We start from the raw sequence: 13240 nt of genomic DNA, 5'->3' as shown, positions 1-13240 counted from the left end.
CCGTGAGGAACAAAATTAGTCAGACATGGTTGTGCACATTCCTCACTCATTTCACATGTGATTCTTAGCAGAAAGAAAATTTGAAATTCATACAAAAATTCATTTAAAATGTCCCATCCTGAAAATATTTGTTTCTTCATACACTGTGCTTCTATTTTGGAGGCTGCAGATATTTTTCCTTCTTTCCCACTGACTTTGATGATGTTTTAGGACTGAAACACGAGTAGAACGTTCCCATGAGATAAAAGACTTCACTGCAAAGGACACTTACTTAGAAGATTAAAACAAAAACAAAAAACTCTTGGAGTATGAGATGCAGCAATTAATTTATTGAAAGAATCACTCTCTTCAAGGGCTTTCGACTTCAATATTGTAAATAATTCTCTGCTTTTATCAGCAATTTGGATGGAAATAAAATCTGGAAGTTTTCACTCATCAGCTGATGAAAATTGTAACAGTGTAATTCCAAACAGTCTAGCAGTATAATTACAGACAGAAAAATAGCTCCAAGTTCTTCTGTAAACAGTATCAGTAGTAAAACTGAAGTTTCCTTCCATTTTTATGGCTGGTTATTATTCCTGGCCACCTTAACATTCCCATGTCTCCCCAGTGATCTTGTTTCAAAGAGGCTGGGCACAGGCACAGCCCCTGCTCTGGAAAATCCTGAGCTGTCAAGCTCCCAGATCAAACAGAAGAGAGGCCTGGTAAACTCATGTGACCCTCAGAAAGGTCTGATTTATCTTCTTCCTTAAGACAGTCACTTATTTTATCACAGTTTTAGGGCTTCCTCTTACAGCTGCGCCCAACTCTCCAGTAGCTAGCCAAGACCATTAAATATTAGAGTGAAGAGATGAAGAGCAGGAGGAAAGCAAGCAAAAGTCTTGTTCTCATTGGAAAGCAGGCTAAAGACACATCTCAGAAGTGCCATTGACAGCAGGCAGAATTTTGCAAGTGTGGGTGAACTTTCTTACACTCTTGGATCAGCAGAGTGGAAAAGAGACATTTGGTTTCTGTTCCTGATATTGCTGTTGCATGTAGTACAAGCCAAACTGATTTATATTTCCATTCATACATGCCTAAGACAAGTACATAGTAGCTTACAGGCACCTTCCACATTGTGATCAAGATGATTTCATTACTTGTAATACACTTTGAGATCCCTGGGTAAAAATGCAAAGAACTCCAACTCTGTAGTTTATAACTCAGGTCTTTACTTGCATCAGAAGAGAAAGGTGGATGCACTGCTTCAGGCCTTCTGTCTCTAAGGTCCAGATATCATCAAAGAATTGCAGAATCACAGAATCAAAGTTGGAACAGATCACACAGATCACCTCGACCAACCATCAACCTATCACCTGTGCCCACTAAACCACGTCTCTCATTGCCACAGCTATCTTCTTCTTGAAAACCTTCACACATGGTGACTCCACCACCTTGGGCAGCCTGTTCCAATACTTCACCACTCTTTTGAGAAGTTTTTCCTGCTATCCAACTTGAACCTCCCTGGCTCAACTTGTGGACATTACCTCCTGTCAGTAGGTACTGGGAAAATAGGCCAACATCTACCTGGCTACAACTTCCTTTCAGGTAGCTCTGGAGAGCAATGAGGTCTCCCAAGCCTCCTCTTCCCTAGACTAAATATTAATCCCAGTTTTCTCAGACACTCTTCATAAAGACTTGTGTTTCAGACCCTGTATCAGCTTTGTTGCCCTTCTTTGGACGTACTCCAAGGCCTTGGTGTCTTTCTTGTAGTGAGGAGCCCAAAACAGAATACTGTACTTGAGGTGCAGCCTCACCAAGGATGAGTAGAGAGGGACGATCACCTCCCTAGGGCTGCTGACTACACTATTCTGATACAAGCCAGGATGCCATTGGCCTTCTTGGCCACCTGAGCACACTGCTGGCTCATATTCAGCTGCCTGTCGACTTGCATCCTTTTCCTCCACTCAGACTACCAGCTACTCTGCCCCAAGCCTATAGCTATGCATGGGCTTGTTGAGACCAAAATGTAGGACTCAGCATTTGGTCTGTTAAAGCTCATACTACTGGCACAAGTTGTTTCAAATACCCTCACACTTCTTGCTCTAACTTTGAACTCCACTCTTGGCTGTGAGATTGATGAAGTATTGGACTCACTGTGAACTGGCTTGAATAATAAGTTCAAAGGGTCATAGTGAGTAGGGACTACATCTGGCTAGTGGTCAGCCATCATTGGTATTCCCCAGTGCTCACTCAGTTATAGTACCACTCCTGTTCAACACTTTTATCAATGATCTGTATGCAGGCGTGGAACACAACCTAAACAAATTTGCTGATTATGCTCATCAGCAAGGTAGAAGCATCTGGATATGCTGGAGCAATGAGCCATCAGCAGTGACATTCCTTTTCAACAAAGGAAAATGCTGGGCACTGCACCTGGAATGGAGCAGTGCCAGACACACACACAGACTGGGAGATAAGTGGCTGGAGAGCAGCTCAGCAGATAAGGTTTTGGGAGTGCTGGTCAAAAGCAGGCTCAGCAAGAGTCAGTAGCATGTCTGGTCACCAACAGCAGGATGAGAACACAGCATAATGTGTGCCAGGGAAAGGTCAGACTGAGCACTGGAGAACATTCTGTACCATCAAGGTACAGAAGGAATGGACTTCCTAGTGGGGTGGTCGATGTTCCGTGCCTGTGTTTAAGAAGCATATGGATAACACTTTTAATGATAGTGCTTTGACCTTCTATGAGCCCCAGAGCAGTCCAGCAGTTCGCCTCAAGGACCTCTGTAGGTCCCTTACAACTCAGCTATTTATTCTATTCTAACTCTGATTTCAAATTACTTAAGGTCCTAAGAAAATGCTGAAAGAGGAAGAAGTAAATATCAGCATCTAACAACCATCCCTAATAATCTGGAATAATTTGGTGCACCTTTTGGAAAGAGGTATCCACGATTTTTAAGTTTGTATTGACGCAGAATAGAACAGATTACCTACTCTGATGTAGAAAATAACAGAAGTGTGATCACTGATCTTTGCCAGCTTTGGAATCCGGGAAGGAAATTCTCCCTCTTCCAAAATATTTCTCTGCTTCCTTTTGTACTTAAGGGTCCTATTTCTCCATAGTTCTAAAATGCAGATGTGTCCTTTTGTACTGGATCCATGATTTCCTTCCAATCACTTGACTGCTCCAGCAGAGCTTTTCATTGAAATTTGCCTTCATACTCTTAAGTACCAGTGTTTTTTTATATTGTTCCAGAAGTCTCAAACAGATTTGTTTGCTTTAAAAACAAAACCAAACCACGTTTGAAAACAATAGTATGCCATAGCTGCTATTTATCATGCTTTACAGCAATATCAAATCAACAGGAGCTGTGCTTGCCTCTAGGATATAATTGATCAGTTACCTTGCACAGAAATTGTTAAGTCAAAGAAGAAAAGAACATTGAGAGTGCTAGAGCACAAATGTCCAAGAACACTCTGCTCTTGTGAGTTTCATGAAGTCTTGTACAATAGTGATTCAAAATTCAGGAATTGCATACAAAACTAAAACATTCTTAAAGCATATATCTCCATTATCTACATGAGTAGATCATTCCAAATTGTTTTAAATACGCATGCAGCTTCCATTGACATTATCTAAGTAGAAAAGATATTTTTAAATATGAAATGAATACAGTTACAAATTTCACTAGGAATGGCAATAAATTAATTAGGGGGTAGCAATCTCAAGAAAAAGCTATAAAACAGTCTGCACCTGAATGTGACAGTAACAATTGGCCCAAAGATATTTTTATGTGGTCAAACTCCAATATTTCTGAAATTCTAGACCTTAAGATGCTTTTTCCCAATTATGGAATATTAATTAAATGCCTTCATACTGGTCATGATCTCTCAATGAAGGGCTTTATGAAAGTGCCCTGTGAATATCAAGTGACAACCTGATCAAGTTTTGGACTCATCACCACCATACGGACTGACTACATCTTGTTAAATACGTGCATTCAAAATCTGGAAACAGAATTTCATCATAAATAAACAGAAAACTGCTCTGACACAATTTTGCTAAATTGGAACAACAGCTCTTTTCCTCTCTTTTATTTAAAAAACACAAAACTCATCTTTAGTGACTGAAATGCCTTGTTTCACTCTCTGATTTCAAGCATCGTTTTCAGAGAAAGAGATGAAGCTCTCAACTTTAAAATATAAATTGCCACTTTGCAAAGACTACTTCAGTTAAATGGACTTAAAAATGGCAGATGTAAATCATGGCTGTTTTCATGGAAATGCTGGTTTATCTTTAATGCTGCACTGTCGGTAAGTAGCCTTACTGTAAACGGACACAGTAAAATGCAAGAACACAGCTATAATTACTTCAGTGTATTCAGTGTTTTAAATTGATCAAATTATGTGAATTGATTTTTAAAAATTCACCTTAAGAAGTAGGGAAGGAATGTATAAGAAAAAATAAACATCACTTCCATCTTCATAGTGGAATTGATTATATGTTATAGATGGGTTATGCTCTAGGACTATAAAAAATTACAGGTGACTTTGGTTATTAGAGAAGCTATCAGTCAGTCTGGATTATTGACATATTTTTGTGTCGTGGAGCTTCAAATATCTCTCTGTTTTCTTTTTTCAGCCTCAAAATCAGAGCATTCAGAGTTATCTGAAGGAAGGTCACAAGGTTGAAAACAGGAACAAGCTATTCCTGTACCTGTGATTCTATCGCAAAGGATTTCTTGTCATCCAGCAGAAAAGTTTAACTCTCCTCTTCTATCAGTTTTTCTTAAGAGCAATTATTATCAAGAGATAAAATTCAATCTAAAAATTCAGAAACTGTTCTGCAATGATCAGAGATTATTTTATACTCTTCTTTTGATGACTAAGCACAATTAGCAAAAGGATTCATGGCAAGACAGGAAATTCTGAGAACAGAAGTGAGGGTCTATCGGGAGACCTGCAGACTAAATTAAAGCGATTTAAAAAGAGTGACACACTTCATCTTCAATCCAAGTACATATCATAACTAATACCAAAGGTGGCTTAGATAAATGATTCTTAGATAAAAGATGTTATAAAATAACAACCTATCAACATTATCATTTCCAGTGAGACAGTACTCTGTCCTTAAGACATGACTATGGTCTTTCCACATGATTCCCATCTCCTTCAATACTCTGAATGGACAGTGATAATTGAACAAGGAATTATTAATTATTTGGCTTTACTTTTATAATTCAGTATGAAAGTCTTGTTTACTGCATATAGAGCCTGAATTGAACAATGAATTATTCATTTGCTTATGGGTTTTCTTACAGTGCTCATCACAGCAATACCAGAAGGCACTGCAAATACTATATGATTCATTTTCACATCATCTTTATGAGATGAAGTCAAAGATATCATTGTATACCTGTTATGTTACAGAAGGGGACCATGACACAGAGATATTAAAGCTTCTCATAAATACAAATGTACAAACAGAGATTTGTCAGGCCAAGTCTCTTCAAAATACTTACATTTCTCACACCAGTCAAGATAGCTTCAGTAGCAGACATAGATCATAACCCAGGTCACAAAGCAAGCCCCTGAAAAAGGAGGAATAGAATCAGGATCCCCTAAAAGCATTCTGTTTTTAAACTACACTGCACATACTACGTGATGAGACAAATATGATTAAGGAAAGTGAACAAGCAGTTACATTGCACCACTATAAAAGAAGGTAAACAGCAAAAACCCAAATACAGCCAAAGAGACACTTAAGCACAATAAGGATTCATGCCACACTGCTTTCAGAGAATGCCACTTTTGCAATCTTCACCACAAGAACATAGCTAAGATTGCTTAGCTTCTGTTTCTCTCATCTCCCTCAGCCAGATGAGCTGCTGTGGCAACAGGAAGAGGGAACACCATCATGTGCTCATTTCAGACATCAATCAAAGTGGGAAGAATCTCAGAAGCTCCAAAGGGGAAAAAGTAAAGTGACAATAAATGGCAGAATGGATAAATGCTCCAGAGCACTGCCCAGAGAGGCTGTGGATGGCCCGCCCCTGGAAGCATTCAAGGCCAGGCTGGATGGGGCTTTGAGCAACCTGGTCTAGAGGGAGGTATCCTTGCCTGTAGCAGGGGGTTGGAACTAGGTGATCTTAAAGGTTCCTTCCAGCACAAATCATCCTACGATTCCAGGCTTCAGCCTCAACATAGGGCCAGAAGCAAGCCAAGAGAATACACTAACATAGATTAAAAAGACTTGGAAATGGGTAATTTTAAGCAATAGGGACCACCTTTAATCTTTCCCTGTTAGATGTAATTCACCCAAATACATCTAAAATCATTACAAATAAATCAAAATGTCTCCATCATAAAACTACATGTTTATACAGTTTCTATTACGACAATTTCTTCCACAATTTGACCCTTTCCCAGTGTCTAAAAACTGACAAAACTGTGCATGCAGCCTGTCTGGCATCTAACTCAGTCCACTGATAAAAAAATGACTGTCTTAAGACAGGATTTAGCTTTCTTAACTACAAGCAAAAACAGTTCCAAACTGTGTTAAAGTTTCCTAAGGAGCAGTCATGAAGGCAGTACTGCCTTGGTGGAAAAAGTCCTTTCAGAATTACTCTACTATGAAACCAGAAGGCTTTCTGCTTCAATTCCAGCATTCACAGTATTTCCATGAGAAACACAGATTAATATAGCTTTACCATATGCAGGTCAGCACATACGTTATGTTCGGCAGCTGTAACTAAACAGGCTGCTCCTCATAGCCAAACACTGATCTATTTTTTTGGAAGTGACCCAGAATATGTTCCCAGTTCTGCAAGAGGACTCTTAAAGGCCATGAACATGTTATTGTAAGATTCATTTGCAACGCCATCAAAATTCTGACTCTGTCGCCGCAACTCATTTCCAATTGATAGAGCAAGGAAATACAGGTCGGTCCCACACTGACTTATGCAGTATTTTATTCCTTAGCACCAGTTTTTCCTCACTGCTTTCCAGAAAGTCTGGAAAGCCTCCTCCAAATTCAGCAATGCTCCTGTATTCCTTGCAAATCCAGACGCTCTTTTCATCTTCACAGGGCTCCCCACATCCATTGATCTGACTAATAGAATTCATCAGTAACAGCAGCAGCGTGGCAAAGCTCAGTCTTCCTTCCTTATCATTATCCCCCAACCACAAGGTGCAACTGCACCAGACAACAGACTAGTCATGCACCTTCCCTCTCAATTCTTTACTATGTCTTCTGCCTACACACAGGAGAAAAACGTCTCCTGCCAGACCCTGATTTGGGTCACGCCATCCATACATCTGCTGGTAACCAGCTAGAAGACAAACACTCCAGACAGTCTCAAGAGCCTACCTTAAACGGTCACAAAAATAGTCTCCTACTTTTATTTGCTATAATTTGCTTGACTTGGGTGCTCCATTTTCTAACAGCCACTGGATTTAAAGAAGCTGGGTTTGAAGGACTGCTTGCCGTGGAGTTTATAGGCCTGATGCCACAGCTGTGTGAAGGGAAAACACCTTTACAATCTTGAGCTCAGGACTTGGGCTCATGTATGAATCTCCACAATTCTTATCACTCACAGTAGCTATGTTTTCATATGTAATTTTCTTCCCTGTTTCTCTTATAAGTTACACTAAGCCAAAAAAACACTTTGGCTTTACTAGATTAGAAAGAAGAAGAAAAAAAAAAGTATTTGGCTGGGGAAACAAACTTATCTCAAAAATTCAGGTCAGCCTCTCCTGAACAGAACACACCAATCTGAGCCCCTTGCATGCTTTAGCCTTGTTAGCAGACCTAGGGAATATTTCTAACACTACTGACTTTGTACATTTGTTTCAGGAGCAGAGTAAAAATGCCATGCGCTGTCAATAAAGAAGGAAGAAACCCAAACCTAAGGATCTCTCCCCCCAGCCTTAGAAGGGCAATGTGGAAACTGCAGCAGCAAAACTCACAGGCTTTACAAGAAGACTTAAAATCCCCTAGACAAAGCCTACACTTAGCCTGAGAGAGAAGAGGAAGGTGAAGCAGTTTAACCTTCAGTGGGCAAGCTGAGAACCAGGAGGTATTTCTCATCGATGGCACAGTCAGAAAACACATTAGCAAATACCCGTATCTGTGTATGAAACGCCAGCTAGTTTAGTACAATCAGAGACAAACTTGGCAGCACTTGATAGCTATAAGTCAACATAAAAAATCTTTCATAATTATGCTAAAAATCTTCATTTACCATCACTTTGTGTTGACCTGCATCAGATAAAAGAAGACTGCTAAAATTCAAATAACTGATAGGTGTGAAAATTTACTATTTGGTAAACACTGAATACAACTTAATTGATCTACTGTGCACTTGCATTCAGCATTGAAAAATCATTTCCTAGCATACTCTTACCTTGACAGCAGCACTTGCCCCATTAAAAATGTACATACATATTCCTTTCAATGTAAGTTATATATGTCCGATTTTTAGACTGTACATACCATTATATAATGCAATTTAACATGTTTTTGGGGGGACAGACAGCAAAACCAGTAAGAAATAAAGGATCTTTTCTTTGCATCTACTTCAATTTTAAAGGCTTTTTTGGGGAATTAAAAAAAAAGCTATATTATTTTCTATTTTTTCGTTTTGATTTATCCATAAGAAAACAATTTCGTCACTAGGCTATTAAATGAAATGTTATAGGCAGTTAAGAAGATTATATTTCAAGAATTTAATAAACTATTTTAAAAACTCTTAATATTCTATAACTACATGTCTTCATTTGTTGCTAATTTTGAATACAATAAATCTGAAATTGAATTTTACAATAGAGTGTAAGCTTAGGCCCCATGGCAATTAGGTTTGGAGAGCTGAGGAAACTTCACTATTCCCCTTCCAGCTGCTAGCAGATCACTGATGGCTCCCTCAAGGTGGATTCAGGAGCACCATTAACACACTACTGAAACGGCTGCAAAATCTGATACCCTCTTTTGCAGCCTATTTTCCTCAGGCCAAACTGCAGAGCTTACACATGGAAGAAGCTACGGCAAGGGAGATTTCAAGCTACGGCAGGGGAGATTCAGGCTGGACATGAGGAAGTATTACTTTTCAGAAAGGGTGGTCAGGCACTGGAATGGATGCCCAGGGAGGTGGTGGAGTCACTGAGCCTGGGGGTGTTCAAGGAAAGACTGGATGTTGTGCTGAGGGACATGGTTTAGTAGGAGCTATTGGGAATAGGTGAACGGTTGGACTGGATGAGCTTTTAGGTCTTTTCCAACCTTGGTGATTCTATGATTCTATGATTCTAAGGGCAGAAGAGAACTAAAAGGGAGACTTCTAGAAGTCTGCCTTGCATAAAAGGTAAAATTCTAAGTGCAGTGAGTTGTCATTTTCACACAGTACAGAAATTGTATTTTACTATAAATCTTTTTCTAAAACTTAAAGTGCTCAGAATGAACTTTCCTTTCAATAAAACAAGGGTCTAAGGAATTCTTCTCCAGAAGTATCACAGGTACTACTCGATCTCAAGAGACTCTGGTCCCAGGCTTCTGCAGAACACTCCTTATGTTTTATTTTATTTTTCAAAGTGACTGATTAGAAAGAAGCTGGAGATGTGCCAGGTACTCTATTCAAAACACCTTGAAACAAACTGTATTGCTCTCTATATTTGGAAACCATAAAATAAGATGCAAAACTGAAACCATATACTTACAAAATCTACGTTCGGACCTCATTGTTTTCAAAGGAAAAAAACACAGATAAACTGCAAGGGTAGCATATGGTTTGGACATGAATGTGGTTTGCATCTGTTTCTGGTGAATTACTTCAAACTTTACCCAGAGTGGAGTTTCAGAGTCACAGAGACGTGGGTTAAATAAATGAGCCATGTTTTACAGCTCTGACCATGGCCACAGAGCTAAAAGTCATCAAACCCAACCCACAGGTCTTTCAGCCTTGCAGCAGTGCTTTTCTGGGCTGCTCAGCATATGAGGCAGGAAGGCAGTCGCTGAAGGAGATGGGTCTTTCCCTGCTTCTCATCAGTTTGCTGTTAGCCCAAATTCAGTCCCCTACGCTCACTGGGTCCCACTCCTCTTATTAGGAAAGCCCAGCTGATGGCACAGACTTGCTAAGCTTATTGGTGTAACAGAGGCCAGGCTCACTCAGGCCTTTCTGAATGAACCTTTTACACCCATCAGTCACAATGAATTTCATGCATACATCTTTCAAAACTAGCAAGAACAATTCTTTGTGAAGAATTCTGCCCATTTTTCTAACATAAATGTAAAAAAAAAAACAAACACTTTTTTCTCAAAAAAGAAAGAAAAAAGGAAAATGAATCCATCTATTAAAGCATCATGAAGTTGAAAATGATAAAACCATATCAGAGCAGATTTCCAGAATGTCATGCCCTAACTTTGCTTATTTCCCTTCACTTTAGCTAAGTCACAAGTAGCACTAATGAACACTCAGTAAAGGGCATGTTTGCTACCTAGTTCTACTATTAACTTGTGCTAAGGATTGTTACAAGGCTCTAACTTCGCATCTCCACAGCTTAATCTTCCATTTTCAGCATAAACAGGAGTAACTAAAAAATAACTGCAAAACAGAATCAAAATCATTATGATTATCTGTAAGAAGACAATGCCTTGAATCTGATTCACATATACCAACTTCTGTTTAAAAAAAAACAACAAAGAAAATCAGGTTATTAGTGATAGCTCAAAGTAAGAGCCAGCTATTTCTCAAATGATCACAGGGTTCTTTAGAGATGATAAATTTGAAACCTACTATGTAATCCTAAGTAAATTTTCTATCAGCTATGCAAGTAAATTCATCACAGCAGGAAAAACAAACAAACAAAAAAATGGGAAAACACACAAGTTCCCAATATTACATCAGCATTCTGGAAACTTGACTGAAGAGTACTAGATTTCATTGATCTCCTTTTGATATCTCCTACATGATATCTTCCTTCCTTTCAGAAGTGTACCAGGGACTGTGGATGGTTTCAGCAACAACAATAAGTGAATCATTGAAGAAACTATTCCCATGTTTTTCTCATAGCTTCATAATGTGCAGTTTTTTGGAAAGACATCTGAGATTGGTGCCATAAAGGATGTCAAGCTACATCTCAGACAACAAGAAACATTGCCTACCCCTAAGTTCCAGTAAGCAAGCACTTTCCTGCTAGACCCTGCTGTGTTCACAGATGCTGAAGGTTTAAGTCTCAGCAAGCCACAAGTACTGCACGCAAATTAATTGGGGGAAAAAAAATAAATAAAACAATCTTACGTTTCTTCCAGGACTGAGAAGATATGAGTATATAACAAACCAGAGATGTGCCTGGTATATTACAGCAGTTAGATATGCAGCCTGACAAGCAAGAAGAGGAGAGCAATACAGATGAAGTGTGAAGTCACAGCAGGCCAGGCAGGTGTATCTATAAACCATTCAGTCCTTCTTACTTGCCTTTGTTACTATTTGAGTCAAAAGCAAGCAAGATGTCTGTCCCACTGAATTCTAAGTCTACACTGATCTTAGAAATAACCTCATATATCATCTACACAGATGAGTTATTTCTTCTATTTGCCTTGCTCCCTCCCTCCAAGCAAATCGAGTTGTATAGTCCCTATAATATATAACCTCTATCTCACTACAAGGCCATGGATATCTATACAGATGCAATGCTAATTCAATATCTCAGAGGTAAGTTTCAAAGAAAAATGGTTAGGAAGATAGTGGAAATTGAGCAGTTGATACAAGAACAAGGCAAGAAATCAGCATCTCAGCTTTTTTTGGTAGCATGAAATTTCTGCTCTCCTTGCACTCATAAACGGCTTACTGACTCAAGGCATTGGTAGCAAAACAGTTTCCTCACAGGAAGTGAAAGACAAACAAATATTCAAGAGTATATTGTAAGCATACTAACAATGATTTGAATAAAATAATAATTCTGATCAGCAATACTGGAAATTCTACCCTCATCCTGAAGTGGCATATTACTGCCCCAATCCTTCTGAATCTGGTTAACTTGCTGAAGTACCATTAATATGCTTCCATACAGTAGCAGAGGAAATGAATTGTATCTGGTCTGCGTGGAAGTCTTTTACAATATGCACATATTTATCAGTCTTGTCCTATATGCATAAATCTACCTATGCAATTTCTGGAAAACACTGATAAACATTACTTAGAATACAAGAAATGCATAAAGAAAGAAAAGCAATGAATTTACATGGGAATTTACTGCATCTGCAGGTCATACCAATGAACTCAATTTTTCCCACAATTAAATCCATGGAGTTATCAAGACAATCAGTTTATTTTAAGGCTGTCAACCCAATATATAAATTTCCTTTTGTGCTTGAAATGCCTGTATCAGATAAGATAGCTTTTGTTTAAACTGTTATTTTCAGCCTTTGCTTTGGGGGGTTTTGAATATACACAGTGAAGTAACTTGAGATTTCCTACCCTGCTTTAAAATGTGTTTCTTCTGTCTGTTTGTATTTTGTAATTTCCTGTCAAATAACCTCACCATAATTAACTTTCCTTGCTCCATCCTACTCCTTTTTTTTTTTTCTTTTTTTTTTTTTAAAGCCATTCCCACTTCCTGAGGATGGTAATAAAACACTGATTGCATTCGGCTGCTATCTGCCTTTTCTTCCCCTCCTTCCCTCCTCTCTCACTCTCTTTGTCAAAGCCAGCACTCAGGTTTCAGCTCCTCATGGGCTGAGAAAGACACATCGTGTAGAGAGGAAGCAAATCAGACTGCAGGAATCCAGATTCATTAGAGTTTATTGGGTCAATAGGCAGCTGGACCAGCGCCAGACAATTAGGGTGCATTGCCCAAGAAGCCTGGATGCATCACTCTCCTCTCAGAGCTTGCTCTTCATCCGCAGCAGACACCGTAACACCAGCACATGTCGGCACTGTGCCCTGCTGCCTGCTGAATGTACAAAGAGGGAAGGCAAAGCAGTAGCACGCTGCTGCTTCAAATCGCTTTGAACTAACTTTAGAACAAGCTGATTTAGCTGACTGCTTTTTCATTAAGTGCGAAGCCACCTATTTTTTGCAACAGAACTCTCTCATTGCTCTTCACTAATTCCTACAAAAAGAACTGTGTGCTAATACGTCCCCCTGCAGAGCCTATGGACCCTTTACCTTTATTCATCTGTAATTCTTTAATCTCTTCCATTCACCTTCAGCTGCACATTTCTGTTTCAACTAAATTCAGTCTCTTACCCCTGTCTTCTCGCTCTGTC

The 13240-nt window shown here is 39.1% G+C and overlaps 1 long non-coding RNA gene across 2 annotated transcripts in view; it reads right to left on the bottom strand.

Moving 5' to 3' along the window:
- The window catches only part of LOC125691380 (uncharacterized), a 202333-nt gene that overhangs the window by 50061 nt on the left and 139032 nt on the right, over window positions 1-13240 (bottom strand). For both annotated transcript variants that reach the window (XR_007376106.1, XR_007376107.1), the window contains exon 4: window positions 5505-5573. This is a non-coding gene — a long non-coding RNA (uncharacterized LOC125691380). The remainder of the gene's footprint in view (window positions 1-5504; window positions 5574-13240) is intronic.

The sequence above is a fragment of the Lagopus muta genome, chromosome 3 (genome assembly GCF_023343835.1).
Source record: "Lagopus muta isolate bLagMut1 chromosome 3, bLagMut1 primary, whole genome shotgun sequence".
Lineage (NCBI taxonomy): Eukaryota > Metazoa > Chordata > Aves > Galliformes > Phasianidae > Lagopus > Lagopus muta.
The sequence above is the reverse complement of the archived record's forward strand: the minus strand, read 5'-3'. Positions and strand labels throughout refer to the sequence as shown.